Here is a 15023-nt window from a genome sequence, read left to right on the forward strand (position 1 = left end):
TGCGTTTCTAACAAGCTCCCTGATGAGGCCGATGTTGCTAAATTCCAGGTCCGCTGTCTGAGTAGCAGGGGCTCAAGAAACTTGTTAAGATCCATATTCCCTGGCAGATAACTTCTGATTCAGGAGGTCAGGAGCCTACCCTTCCACAAGAATCCGCAGATGATTGTACCGAGTGGCTGCCAGTCTCACTCAGGCACAGACTTACCCTAAGTGGCCCCGAGAGTGGGAACTCCTTCCTGTCTAGCAGGTCAGGGGCAGAGAAAGACTTTGCGGCCCCCTTGTACGTACTAATTCATCAATTCATGGCATCACTCACTGTCCTGAGTCGGTTAACACGAATGACCATCAGATTGGTCGCTGGGGCCACCAGGGCTTTGCCCACTGGCTACGCAGAGGAGATGTTCACGCAGAGCATGGACTGCCTCTCCTCAGGACCACTGGACACACACCATCACTTAGACTCATCCCCCAGAAAAGCAGAAAGGGCTTGGAAGAGTCCACCCGTGGCAACGCTACCGCAGGCTCCATCCCACCGACGAGCCTGAGAGGGCCGCCCAGCTCTCTCTGCAGTATTGGCCTGGTTGGCATGGAGGGAGCGTGGCAGGAGACGGGGAAACTTGCCAAGCGAAGCATGTCATCAGCCTGGGACTGGTGGGAATCAGGGGAGCAAATGGAAGTAAAAAAAAAAAAAAAAAAAATTGAGGAGGTAGAGGAATAAGAAAAGGAAAATCAGAAAAAGACAGATTGAGAACAGTCAGTGATAATGAGTAAGATGTGGGAGCAGCAATGCAGACAACTGCCATGTGGTCCGAGCCAAGGACAGGGTGGGCGTGGGAGAGCTGGTCTGTGCAGCCAGTGGCTTCTGTCAAAGCCACCAGGCTGCATCAGGGCACTCATCCCCCATCTCAAATGCCCCTTTCTACATGCAAGGACATGCCTGCTCCCTTCCCCCACTGTGGGCAGCCGTAAGCTGCTGGATGGTTTGACCTAGAAGAGAGACAAAGCTCTCCAAAAGAAAATTGAAATTAATGCTGGCTTTAGAACTTCGCTCTAGAAATAAATCGCTGCTACTTGTGATAAATGCTTAACGAAATGAGACAACCAAGAGAAACACCATTGGATGCTAACAAAAGGGAAGAGTTGTCGATATACGTGGAAGTGCGTACACTTGTACCCATCCCTACATAATCTCCATGTACACGGGGCAGAAGTGGGAGGGCGCTGTCCAGCAGGAAGGTGTCCTTGTTCCACACAAACACACCCCCACACACAAACTAAAGTGCACCAATAAACAAAGCCTTCTGAAGATGCCAGGCATAAGGAGTGAAGATGAGGCAGGATTCACCTGCGCTGGGTCCGCCCAGGGCCACTCCGGCTGCTGTGGAGATGTAGTCAGTGTTTATGGAGCACTTACTGAAAGCGAGGCTGTGCACTACGCTCTCTAAGTGCGTTAACTCACTGCATCTTCACAACAAATCTTCCAGGAGAGGCATGATTCCCCTCCCATTCTGCGGGGGAGGAAGGCCACTCAAAGTGGGTTGTCACTCATCTGAAGTCCCCGCAGCTTTAATGAACTGGATTTGTACCCAAGTCTACTTGACTTCAAACCCATGCTGTCGGCTGAATCACCAGGTCTCATCTCTCAGCTGTGCATGTTTTCACCAGCACCCCGTCACCACTTGCCCTTCTTACTAAGGTGTGACATTTAACTTCTCCAAGGAGGGAGCCGGGCTCCACTGGACCAGCAGAGAGGTGAGACAATGCAACAGGCACCAGGAAGAGGTGGGGAGATGCATCTCCAAGGACCTGGCCCCAAAGACAGACCCAGGGGAGGCAAAGAAACCGTGTGCACAGCTGCTGTGGAGGGGAAAAGGAGGCTGGCTTTTTAAAACGGCCAATCTGCTCCCACAGCAGACTCCTTAACAAAGTGGAAACCAAATGCAGAGAGAGGATTAATCGTACCTCAGCAGCCCACGCCTACATATTTTTTTCCTGGCCCTTTGCTGTGGCACAGAGACATACACACTGAAAGGTCGATTAGCAAATTGGCTCCTCGATGGCATTTTGCTTGATAGGTTTAAATCACAAAACCACTGTTTTCAAATGCCAGCAGGGCAGGCAAACACAGGGAACTATGAGGGCTAATGGGCGTGCTATTCAGTTGTAAAAAAGAATGCATTGCTGTATAATTGCTTCAGAATCAGTCATTTGACTATACAAAGAAAAAAAATTAACTGAGATGAAGTTCTCTTTCGGGGAGGTAATTATGATTATTCTAAAGCCATCATTATTCATTTTACATATTGGGAAATTGCTCCCCAAATGTGACCTGTTTGGAGATAAAGAGAGACTTCAATGTAATTCTGCTAAAGGATTTTGATTCTTTATCTCAAATTCAGTGGCATTTTAAGAAATCAAAGGAAATGTAACAGTTTTTAGAATTCGAATTAAGGTTTTTGATTGCCTTGTTAAAAAAAAAAGGACATTATGTAGGTGGACTGATATGCTAATATTTTAGCCTTGTGTGCGCTCTGCTTTTATTTGTGACCCACAAAGCACAAAGGGTATTTTTCAACTCCTGACTAGACAAAGAAGGGACAGACTGGAGAGAAGTCCGGTTTGGGGCAGATCTGATGGCAGAGAGAAGGCAGAATATCTACCTCCTAGTTTGTTTCTGCCTTTGACAAGGAGCAAAAATTGAAAAGAAAGAACAAAATGTAAAGCAGATACCATTGTGAAAAGGGAAACTGAGGGTAAATTGAATGTAAAAAAGAGAAGGATACCAAGCAGCTGATTGAAATTCTCCTCCCAGCCCTGCAAGGAGTGGATCGTCTTCCATTTGCAGATTGGGAAACTGAGGCTCAGCTAATAAAGGCCCAGGGTGAGGTTTGATCCCAGGTGTGTCTGCTCTTTATATTTCTTCATTCACTCATTACTTCATTCAACAAACATCAGTGAAGTATCGGGGACACAGAGAAGAGCCGGAAGAGTCCAGCTGGTCTTTAGAGCATCTGCAGGTGAGCTGGGAATGAACACCTCCTGTTCCTTTATCATGAGTCCTGATTTCGAGCCTGTCAGTTTACATCCCTGGTCTCTTCAGGGCTTTGTAGATATAATCACAGACCCTTTGGGTCACGTGAAGATGCACCAGAAGATGAAACTGGATTGAAGCAGGAGTCTCCATCTTGAATAAAGAGAGAGAGAGAGAGAGAGAGAGAGAGAGAGAGAGAGAGAGATTGACTTGACCAATCATGACAAAAACAAGAAAAATATAAGCCTGGAGGCAGTGCTTTATCTTAAACCATGTGTTTTCAAATACTTTCTGATGAGCCTCCTCAGAATTCCACAAGGTTGGGACTTCCCTGGTGGTCCAGTGGTTCAGACTCCACGCCCCCAATGCAGGGGGCCCGGGTTCGATCCCTGGTCAGGGAACTAGATCCCACATGCGTGCCACACCTAAGAGCCCACATTCCGCAAGGAAGATCCTGCACTCGGCAACGAAGATCCCGCGTGCTGCAACTAAGACCCAGCGCAGCCAAATAAATAAATAAATATTAAAAAAAAAAGAGTTCCACACAAGGTAGCATGGGCCAGTAGTATTCCTATCTGCCTCTCAAGCATGAGGAAACAGTTTCAAAGGAGTTAGGTCACTTGTTCCAAAGAAAACAGCAGGTCGCCTAGTTACAGTGTCACACTTCTACCCGGAAGCTGATAGTGGTAGGTGGAAGAGGAAATTGCCAAGGAGTCATCATGTGCTCCAGTCAACAAGTTCTGCTTCTAATCATCCACAAGTCTTATATGCCTGGCTGAGGTGCTCCAGCAGTCCCATTCTCAATGATCTCTTCTGCAGAAATTTGATAATGCTTACCCTGCCTACCTCTATTTCATGAATCCATTGGGGGAATATTTGGCAACATGGACAGTGCATCTACAAATGTAGAGTTACACTTAGTATGATGATCTCTAGGCCCATCCATGTTGTGCAAATGGCATTATTCTTTTTTACGCCCGAGTAGTATTCCATTGTATATATGTACCACATCTTCTTTATCCATTCATCTGTGGATGGACATTTAGGTTGCTTTCATTTCTTGTAAATACAGTGCTGCAATGAATGTTGGGGTGCATTATCCTTTTGAATTATGGTTTTCTCTGGAAATATGCCCAACGGTGGGATTCCTGGGTCACATGGTAGCTCTATGTTTCGTTTTTTAAGGAACTTCCATACTGTTCTCCATAGTGGCTGTATCAATTTACATTACCACCAAGAGTGCAAGAAGGTTCCCTTTTCTCCACACCCTCTCCAGCATTTATTGTTTGTAGACTTTTTGATGATGGCCATTCTGACCAGTGGGAGCTGATACCTCATTGCAGTTTTGATTTGCATTTCTCTAATAATTAGCAATGTTGACCATCTTTTCATATGCCTGTTGGTCATCTGTATATCTTCTTTGGAGAAATGTCTATTTAGCTCTTCTGCCCATTTTTTGATTGGGTTGTTTGCTTTTTGATATTGAGCTCCGTGAGCTGCTTGAATATTTTGGAGATTAATCTCTTGTCAGTTGCATCGTTTGCAAATATTTTCTCCAGTTTCTATAATTAGGATCTCTGATCATTTTTAAAAGAAATGGTCATAGGGCTTCCCTGGTGGCGCAGTGGTTGAGAGTCCGCCTGCCGAGGCAGGGGACACGGGTTCGTGCCCCGGTCCGGGAGGATCCCACATGCCGCGGAGCGGCTGGGCCCGTGAGCCATGGCCGCTGAGCCTGCGCGTCCGGAGCCTGTGCTCCGCAACGAAAGAGACCACAGCAGTGAGAGGCCCGCGTACCGCAAAAAAAAAAAAAAAAAAGAAATGGTCATAGAGAACCAGCATGTATTACGGCATGGTAGTTACTGCCCCCCCGCCCCCCGCTTTCCCCGCCACTTCCAACTTCATTGCTTTCCTGGATAAAGCTTCTAGATGGGCGAATAGGGACATGTTCCACACCGTCTTTGGATTTCAGGAAAAGCTGAAGCAGAGGGCTAGCCATTCCCAGGAGAGGAGAGAAGGAGAGCCCTGAAAACATACTGTTTGGGCTCATGAGAGGAGCAGAAACAGTTGCACTGTGGGTACCCTTGACCTTGATGTCAGTATGGCACGAGAACTGGTTCCTTCCCCCTGAGGCAGTTTGTGGTCATTGAAATATGCAGGGTCTGCATAATTGCTACTTCTCCTTCTGGGATTTTTTAAAAATAAATTTATTTATTTATTTTTTTGGCTGCGTTGAGTCTTTGTTGCTGCACGCGGGCTTTCTCTAGTTGCGGCGAGAGGGCCTACTCTTGGTTGCAGTGCACGGGCTTCCCATTGCGGTGGCTTCACTTGTTGCAGAGCACGGGCTCTAGGTGCGTGGGCTCAGTAGTTGTGGCACGTGAGCTCAGTAGTTGTGGCTCGTGGGCTCTAGAGCACAGGCTCAGTAGTTGTGGCACACGGGCTTAGTTGCTCCACGGCATGTGGGATCTTCCCAGACCAGGGCTCGAACCCGTGTCCACTGCATTGGCAGGTGGATTCTTAACCACTGTGCCACCAGGGAAGTCCTCTTTCTGGGATTTAAATGGGCCTTGTTCACATTGCATTTTGGAAATCACCTTATTAACAGATGTCTGCCCCAACTGACTCAACCTAGAACTTTGTGTGTGCAAAACTCATAATGGCCTTTTTCCACAACAGAACTTGTTATTTCCTTGTGGACAACATAGAGAAACGTGTGCTGGGTGTCAACACAATCAAGGATTACCCTGCTGGCTGAAAACAGTCATGCTCAGAGAATACTGATCAATGAGTCGAGGTCAACCTGAAGGAAGAAAGAGTGCCAGAATCAGTATTTTTATCCCCAAGATGGAGGAAATTGAGAGAGAGTGTTCACCAAAACTAGTTGGGGTAGCTAATATATTAGGTAGAAGAATCAAAACTCAGAACGATACATATAAGATGTCATAATATTTTTTATACAAAGAAGAATTTTAAAGATCCTCAGGATCAAAATTATATAAGTTCAAATGGAGAAGATATTCATTCATTTAATAAAAATTTGAGCATCTGATACGTTCTATGCATGGAGGTTAAGCGGTGGTCAAGATAAACACGGTTCCTGGCCACCTGGAGTATCCAATCTACAGGGTAAAACTGAAAATAAGAAATAAACATAATCATGACAAGATAATTTTCAGTACTAACAAAGGAGACTGAGAAGTTGCATGCAGTGAAGGAGAAAGAAAACCAGAAACGTGTGGCTTCATGGAAGCTGAGATAACATGTTTCCAGGAGAATGGAGGCATCCACTGGAAGAGTGGCAATGATGTGTGTCCTTGACAAGAACAGTTTCAGCAGGATGATGGGGACACAAGGCTTATCAGAGCAGGCTTCAGACAGTGAGAAGTGAGGAAGTACAGGCAAGTATGGACGGCTCTCCCAAGAGGTCTTGCTAAGAAGGGGAGCAAAAAAATAAGGCAGTGGCTAGAACATGTGTGTGAACCAGCGGGAATGATCTGAGTCAAAGGGAGATATTGATGATGCAGGAGAGACATTGTTGGAATAGTGTCCTGGGAAGGAGGAGATGGGACATGAGTTTTAAAACTTTATGTTCAAAAGACTTTCAGACTTTAGTTAGCCGTAAGTTCAAAGTCTCCCAAGGTTCCTCAAAAAGTTTTTCATTCATTAATCAGCACATTTAATTTACTCCCGCTGTAGTCATGGCCCAACAGAGGAGAAAAATATATTCATATAATCCAGAGTAAATTGCAACTGTAGTAGGTCCTAGGAAGGGGAGGTGGATGGTGCCATGAGACTGTCATTTGGGGCATTTGACCGATTGGGGAGATCAGAGAGGGCTTCCTTGAGGAGGTGATGCTCAGCTTTTGAGCCAAATGGTGAGTGGGCTGTAGCCAGGCAAAGAGGCTGCGGAAACAGCATGTGCAAAGGCCCTGCATTGGGAGGGAGGGCCTGTGAGAGCAGTGAGGCTGGAGAGGGAGAATGGGGGCATGCAGTGGGAGATTAGGGTGGGCCTAGACAGGGCCTCAGAGGCCATGTCAAGGAAGTCTTATAAACTAGATTTCTTAGAATACCACTTCATTCCCAGTAGGACAGTTATAATTTTTAAAAATTCAATTAAATTTTAAAAAGTTTTAATGGAAAATAAGTATTGGCAAGGATGCAGAGAAATTGGATCCCTCAGACACTGGTGTCGGGAATGTCAAATGGTACGGCTGCTATGGAAGACACTATTGTGGTTCCTCAGAAAGTTAAACATGGAATTCCCACATGACCCAGCAATTCTACTTGGTATATACACCCAAAAGAATTTAAAGCAAGGACTAGAGCAGATACTTGCACACCAGTGTTTATAGCAAGATTATTCACAATAGCCAAAAGGTGGAAGCAACTCAAATGACGGATAAACAAATTGTGGTCTATCCAGACAAGGGATATTTTTGGATATTCTGTCTCTACAGTGGATATTCTATTCATACAATAGAATATTAATCAGCTATTTAAAAAAGGAATGAAATACTGGAACGTGCTACAACCTCATGCTAAGAGAAAGAAGCCAAGGTACAAAGGCCACCTACTGTATGATTCCATTTATAATGAAATGTTCAGAATAGACAGATCCCGAGAGACAGAAAGTAGATGAGTGGTTACCTAGGGGGATGGGGAGTGACTGCATAATGAGCGCAGAGTTTCCCTTTGGGCTGGAGAAAATGTTTTGGAGCTAGATAGTGATATTTGCACCACATTGGTAATGTACTAAATACCAGTGAACTCTCCACTTTAAAATGGTTAATTTGATGTTGTGTGTATTTTACCTCAACAAACAAAATGCCTGTTACTTAGAATGTTTTCAACTCGAGAAGAAACAGTTCCAACCTAAGCAGCTGGAGATGTACATGTTTACTCAGAGCCCGCTACTTGAAGAGGAACTTTGCAAAACTAGAGAATGTCACCCATAGGACAACCAGGATGGCGAGAGATTTTTCAAACTTTTGTGATGCAGAACAGTGAAAGGAGCGGGACCCAACTTGGAATGAAAAGAGCCTCTCTCACGGATAGGCGATGGAGGTTGAGAGGCACACAGTAACTTGGAGTGGAAAACATTTTAACAGTCACATTTGTTGAGAAATAATAGTAGTGAGCTTCCTGTCCTGAGAAGTATTGAAATATACCTGAAGGGCTGACAGCCACAGACAGGGCACAAGGGATTCCTGAATGTGGATGACTAGACTGACGGACTTATAAAATTCCCTTTAACTTAGAGATTCTATGACACATTTACAAGAATCAGTCAGGAGGAGAGAGAGGAAAATTCTAGCCCAAAGCAACATTATGTTTTCCAAGAGGCTACCCAAAATGTTGTTACCAGGCAAGTGGGAAGTGTGGGATGGTTCAGAGAAATCATTGTCAGCTAATGAAAATGATAGGCTAGTTAAACAATTTTGAGCTGGGTACATTGTTGCATTTTAAATTTCGTCTGCAAAAGCAAGGACATGCTATCAGATTAGCTATATTCTTTGGTGTTCGCTGATGCCACCCTGTGAACTCTGATCTTGATTCATATGTGTGGGGAGCTCAGCCACAGTCCGAAAGCAGAGTGTCCTGTGAAAGACAGAGGTGGACATAACCCAGGTTTATGGATCGAACTGCTCAGTACAAGCCAAAGGAAAACCACCTGCCTTTCGCTCTGCCTCATAAAAGGACAGAAGGGAGTGAACTGTGTATTAAAGGCAGGATCTGTTTTCAGCCAGCTTGGAAATCCAGGGCCCCCTGGGATGCTGCTATTTTTCTGTTCTACCTGCATCTTCATCACGTTCAGCTGCGACTCCATAAGACACACGGCAGGGTGTAGCCGTTTCCCCCATTCTCTAAGCCACAGCTGAATTGGAGACTGATTCTGAAAGAAGGCCCCAGAAGGGAGCCCTGCTGAGGTCTTGCACTTGTTCCTCGTAGCCCAGACCAGCAATCTGACAATCCAGGAACATTTTCTATGGATGGTAACGACGTGGAGGGGACGGATTTGCCGTGTACTCAGTGTGCGACCTGGGACACATGACCTAATATCTCTAAGACCCCGTTTCTTTTTTTTTTTCTTTTTTTTCCGTTTCTTCATCAAAGGAAAACTGAGGAAAGGTCAGGACACCATAGATAACCAGGAAAGTGTGAGAGGGAATCTCGGGGCCTTGCCCTGGGTGCTGAGGAAGAGGACCTCGGGAGAGGACCAGGGGCACAGAGAGCTGGGACCCCTCCGTCTGTCACCTGCAGGTGACCAGAAGACCCACTGGAAGAGTCACACAGGCTCTGTTTTCTCCCACCCTGGGGGTGATTAGCCCCTTAAAAATCAGGCAGGCACGGCTCCCCTGGTGGCGCAGTGGTTGAGAGTCCGCCTGCTGATGCAGGGGACGCGGGTTCGTGCCCCGGTCCGGGAAGATCCCACATGCCGCGGAGCGGCTGGGCCCGTGAGCCATGGCCGCTGAGCCTGCGTGTCCGGAGCCTGTGCTCCGCAACGAGAGAGGCCACAGCAGTGAGAGGCCCGCGTACCGGAAAAAAAAAAAAAAAATCAGGCAGGCAAAAATCACATCTTCTCTTCCATCCCAAAGTTGAGTGTGGTAAAATGTAGGCGGGGAAGGCAAAGTTGAACATCCTGGGAGTGCTTTTATCTTTATCTCAGCTTTGTCTCCAAGATCTGGGCAGCTTTTCCTTGTGGGTCTTCCTCGCGGGCTGCAAAAGGCCCCCCAGCCCCGCCCCTGCTGCCCCCAGGCTGGGTGCTGAGGGTCCCTGCCTTTAGAGTGCTATGCTTTTCACTGTACTTCTTGTCTGCCCTTCTTCCATTCAACCTGCCTGCTCTCAGGATGGCTGATCACACGTAGGGCAGTCAGAAAACCATCTAGAGTCACACTCAAGGTTCTGAGTGATCTTTAGTCTTTGGGGGCATTTGGAGTCTTAAAAGATGTGCATTTAAGCTCATTTTTTCCCTCATGAAATGATGAACTGTCCAACTACATAGGAAAGTTAATTTTTGTTAATTTCCTGTTGCTTCTTGCTACATTGGGCTACATTTGCTTACTACTCAAGGCCACCTGACCCCCATCCCTCACCAATTAGTAAATAAACATCCAAATAAAACACAGCGTAATAGAAGAATGGAAATCAGTAACGTCCCTCCACCCTCTAGCACAGATGTGGAGCCAACTGAGGGTTCCCCTGCCTGCCTAAGAGAAAATAAGGAAAAAAATTGGACCAATACTTCCAATCCCTTTTGGCACTGCAGGATCTCGGAATGCCCTCGCCTTAAAGCTGCTTTCTGGCTACCTCAGGGACCCATCAGCCTCCCCAGGGTAAAAGGCAGAGATAACAATGCTAACTTCACCAGCAACAACGTCTGCATCAATACCTACCATTTATTGAGCCTCCTTTAATCCCTACAACAACTATATGAGGTAAGGACCATGAATATACCCATTTTACACATGGGTATGTCTGGAAATAAGGTCTCAGGAGCCCAGAAATCATAGAACTAAACACCCAGTAGACATAGGTGCTTTACTTAATTATATATATTTATATCTATCTATAAATAATACATAACATACCTGTGATAACAATTAAACAGAATAGTAGGGCTTGATGAAAAACAGCCTCACGGCCCTCCTCTCCAAACTGATGGCCTCGCTCCAAGAAGCAATCTCTCTTAACTCTTTCTTGTTTGAGTTCCTCTGGAGGTGCTTCCGCAATCTAGATGCAGGGAGGTGAGACAGTTTGGATACTGGTGTGGGCATTTGGGGTTGTCACTGTGATGGGGAGGGGGCGCTACTGGTATTTACTGGGTTCAGGATGGGCTGACGGGCGTGCAAGGCACAGGAGAGCCTTGTACAATGAGGACGTGTCCCCATTTCTTCATCAATTTTTTAGTGTCCTCTGGACATTTATATAGCTGAAAAATCTGCTTCTAGTTATCAGCACCTAAGAAATAAGTCCATCTGATGTATAAACACAAGATACTTTGGGGTGGTTTTAAGAAATGTAGATTTTTTTTTTCAGGACTGCAATTGCCGTGTCAATTGAGGGAAGACTGCACTTTGTTTCGCTTGAAACCTTACCAAGTTGTTCGCCATTTTGGAATGTCACGACACTGATGGCAAGACCACCCTTGGTATGTGGATGACCAATACTATACATCTCTGTAGGGCTGGCGTCTTAGCTGTCCCACTCATGGGGATTCTACAACTCAGTTGCTCATCGGATGACTTCATTCCGTCTTCCGGTTGAGTGTTTACACATCGAGAAAACACTATTCATTTTAAATTACTTTCAGTTCTTCTTTATATTATAATCGAGGTGTTGTATTGATCTTTTCTTTCATTTGGATTTCATTTGTGGAGTGCCAAAGGGGCATTATAAATGTTCTTTTATAAATGACATCAGATCTGATGGGGTTGGGAACCAATGGCTCTGATCTTGATAATGTGCTGAATTCTCTTTCTTGATTTATCAACTTTAGACAATACCTACTGACTCCTTGACGTGAATGATGAGGATCTACGTCAGTTACATCATCCCTCCTCACAAATCTCTATTTCTTTCTCCATCGAAGTTTGACTGTATCCTCTGATCCCCGCTTGAGCAGCTGAGGATATCAATAGTGCTGCTTTTTCATTCATATTCTCCCATGCCCCGCTTTGTGTCATCTATGCTTTCATTGGCATAGTCAAACATTGTCAAGGTTTGCTAACATTTTCATTTAGTTCTGCAAACAGAACTCAGTCTTTTTTTTTTTTTGCTTCGTCATAAGGTGACTATAAAAGTTGAAAACCAATTCATGGACTTCCTATTAGTTTGAGAAAGCAGCTGTCTTTCTGAGTGACAGGAGAAAAGGCTAGAAAGGCTAGAAATTATGCCTGATGTGCTGAGAAAGTAACTAGAGAAGCAAGAAGCTGAGAGGAGATTTTAAGAATCAAACGTCAAGGAAGATTCTGCCCATTAAGGAGACTTTTGCTGGAGAGACAAGCCTCATGAGAAATTATGAAACAGGAAGCAGTGATGTGCACACATGTGATTAAATGCCCCCCAGAAGATTAGGGCAGACAAAATGTGTCCTTACAGTTTGTAATTAGTTGTACTCCTAGACGAGGCATTGAGGGTCAGTAAGAGCTCAAATTGAATAAAATCAGTTGGAAATACGATTTCATTGATAGTCTAAAATTAATAGGAGACTGTCTCTACTGTGGAGTAAGATACAGCTATATACTTTTCCCCCCGATTATAAAAGTAATATTGCTCTTTGTAGAAGTCTGGGAAAACACAAAAGGGTATTAAAATATAACTAAAAACTCCATTAATCCCAGAGATAAACCCTGTCAGTATTTTGGTATATGTTAATATATTAATATATTAGTAAGGGTAGGGCCACTGCTATAACAAATAGGCCCCTGAATACATAATGGTTCAAACATCACAGCAGTTTATTTCTGGTTCACATAAGTGTCCAGGTCAGTTCTGGGCTGTCAGTGTATATTGGGGAGGAGTGAGCCTCTGCTGCACAGAGTCATTCAGTCACCCAGGCTGGCAGAGGCAATTCCATCTTCGCCTGTGGTTTTCGAAGGCACCCTGGGTGTCAATGTCACGTTTCAGCTGAGAGGAGGGGAAGGCATGTAGAAGCACATGCTCTGGAGATTCTGTGGCTAAGGCCTGGAAGTGGTGGACATCACTTCTGACTTCACTGGCTAGAACTCAATCACTTAGCACCTAACTGCTAAGAAGTCTGGGAAATGTAGTCCAGCTGTGTGGCCAGATAGATGATAGATGTTTGGTGAATAAGTAGTAATCTCTACCCTAGTGTATTTTCTTTCAGTCTTTTCCAGTACATATATATATATGTACATATGAATATGACTAGGATTATATTGCACATTCAGCTTTTTACTCTGCTTTAAAAATAATAAAACAATCTCGAGCACTTTCCCACATAATTCTTTGCAAACATGGCTGCATGATATCTGATCATATAGAAACAGCAGGGTTTCTCAACCTCAGCACTATTTTTTTTTAAATTTTTTTATTGGAGTAGAGCTGATTTACAATGTTGTGTTAGCTTCTGCTGTACAGCAAAGTGAATCAGTTATACATATATCCACTCTAGTTTATTTTATTATTTATTTATTTGGCTGCACCAGGTCTTAGTTCTTTAGTTGCGGCATGCGGGATCTAGTTCCCTGACCAGGGATGGAAACTGGGCCCCCTGCATTGGGAGCATGGTGTCTTAACCACTGGAGCACCAGGGAAGCCCCTATCCACTCTTTTTTAGATTCTTTTCCCATATAGGACATTACAGAGTATTGAGTAGAGTTCCCTGTGCTATGCAGTAGGTCCTTATTAGTTATTTATTTTATATACAGTAGTGGGTATATGTCACTGTTTTCTGACATTTGGGGCTGGATCGTTCTTTGTTGTGGCGAGGGCTGTCCTGAGCATGGTAGGGTGTTTAGCGGCATCCGTGACCAACACCGACCACATGCCAGTAGCACCCCCTCCCCAGGTGTAACAACTAAAACTGTCTCCAGACATTGCTAAGTATCTCCAGGGGGGCAAAGTCATCCACAGCTGAGAACCAGGGAGCTAGATCAATGATAATTTATGCAACGGCGTACCTTCTATCGAACAGTTGTTGCTTCCTTTCTTGTTTTTATTGTTTGATCTGCTATTACATCTTGCTCTGTGCTAAACATCTTTTTACGTTAATTTTGACTGAAACAGTCATTATTTACTCAGGAGAGAGTCCCAGAAGCAGATTATTAGGCCAGAGGCTATGAATATTTTTAAGTCTGTTGATACATCCTGCCAAATATCTTTTCAGAAAGGCTCTACCAATTTACTCGTCCACTTGCAACGTAGTCTTGCTTTAATTTTTAAAGGTTTTAGTTATATGAGAAAAATTGGTTATTATTTTAAAATAGCACTTCTTAGACTGATAGTCAAATATGTACATTAGCTCTCTTCTGCACCAGGTCAGTAGTAGCCTTGCTAATTTCCCAACTGCTGTTTTGTTTTTCTTAAGGGTTTTAGGGACAACTGCTTGTTGAAACCGGTCCATGACATTTCCAAAGTGAGTAAAAGTTTCTATTAAAATGTGGCTTTCCTTTGACAGTGTGTACACAATGGCTATAACTTGGTTTTCAATCACAGTATCCCATTGTGACTGGCTCCAGTATTTGGACAGCTGTTATTTCTTTTCTTTGGTTAAAAAAAAAAATTCAAGACTTCTAGGGAATGACGGAAAGTGGACCAAAGGGTTTACTTTCATCTCAGTGCACACAATCTTAGAGTTCTTGCTTCCAGAGTGGCTGAGGGAGGTCATATCTTGCCAAAAGACTATTTCAGATTGTGCGCCCAAGTCCCGTTCTGTTGTTTTCACTGTCTCCTAGGAGCCTCCCAAGATGTAGGAACGAACCAAACCGAACGCTGTTCCCTAAACCAGGACTTAAATGAACTCCTCGTGGCCGTCACCCTCTTGCAGGTGATCCCAGTTATTGTCAACTGCAGTTGGATTCCTGCATGCAGGTGCTTTCAGGCCTCTTTCAAATGGATTACTTTTCTGTAACAGGAGGACAAAAAGTTAAACCTGTGAGCTCCCTGCTGTTTTATTACTGCATGAAGATTGGTTAGGAATGAGTGTTCCCCGTGGGATTGTGAAAATGAGCCAGTGATCTGCCTAGCACAAATCTCTGTCCTTTACTGCAAAATATTATTAGGATTTCTAGAGCTTTGCCTTGATAAAATCTTTCCTAATCCAATAAATTTCATTAGATGAAATGTTTGCCTGCTGCACCCTTTCTCAGTCCTAAAGCCTCCTTCTTCTGGCTTAAATGTCCCTTAAGTGTACTATCTACTGTTACTGTTTATGTAACCCTCTGTTCAAGTAACACTATGTATTTTCAGAACAATGAAAAAGCACAACATTAAACTATGGGGGGGGGGGGAGGTTGGGCTCAGAAATGTCTCA

The 15023-nt window shown here is 44.4% G+C and overlaps 1 long non-coding RNA gene across 1 annotated transcript in view; it reads left to right on the top strand.

Annotated features, from left to right (window-relative positions):
* Positions 1–14776, top strand: part of LOC137217368 (uncharacterized) — a 60875-nt gene extending 46099 nt beyond the window's left edge. Inside the window, exons 6-7 of the long non-coding RNA XR_010940079.1 lie at positions 11066–11177; positions 11526–14776. This is a non-coding gene — a long non-coding RNA (uncharacterized lncRNA). The remainder of the gene's footprint in view (positions 1–11065; positions 11178–11525) is intronic.
* The last annotated feature ends 247 nt before the right edge of the window (positions 14777–15023 follow it).

Source organism: Pseudorca crassidens, chromosome X (genome assembly GCF_039906515.1).
Source record: "Pseudorca crassidens isolate mPseCra1 chromosome X, mPseCra1.hap1, whole genome shotgun sequence".
NCBI lineage: Eukaryota > Metazoa > Chordata > Mammalia > Artiodactyla > Delphinidae > Pseudorca > Pseudorca crassidens.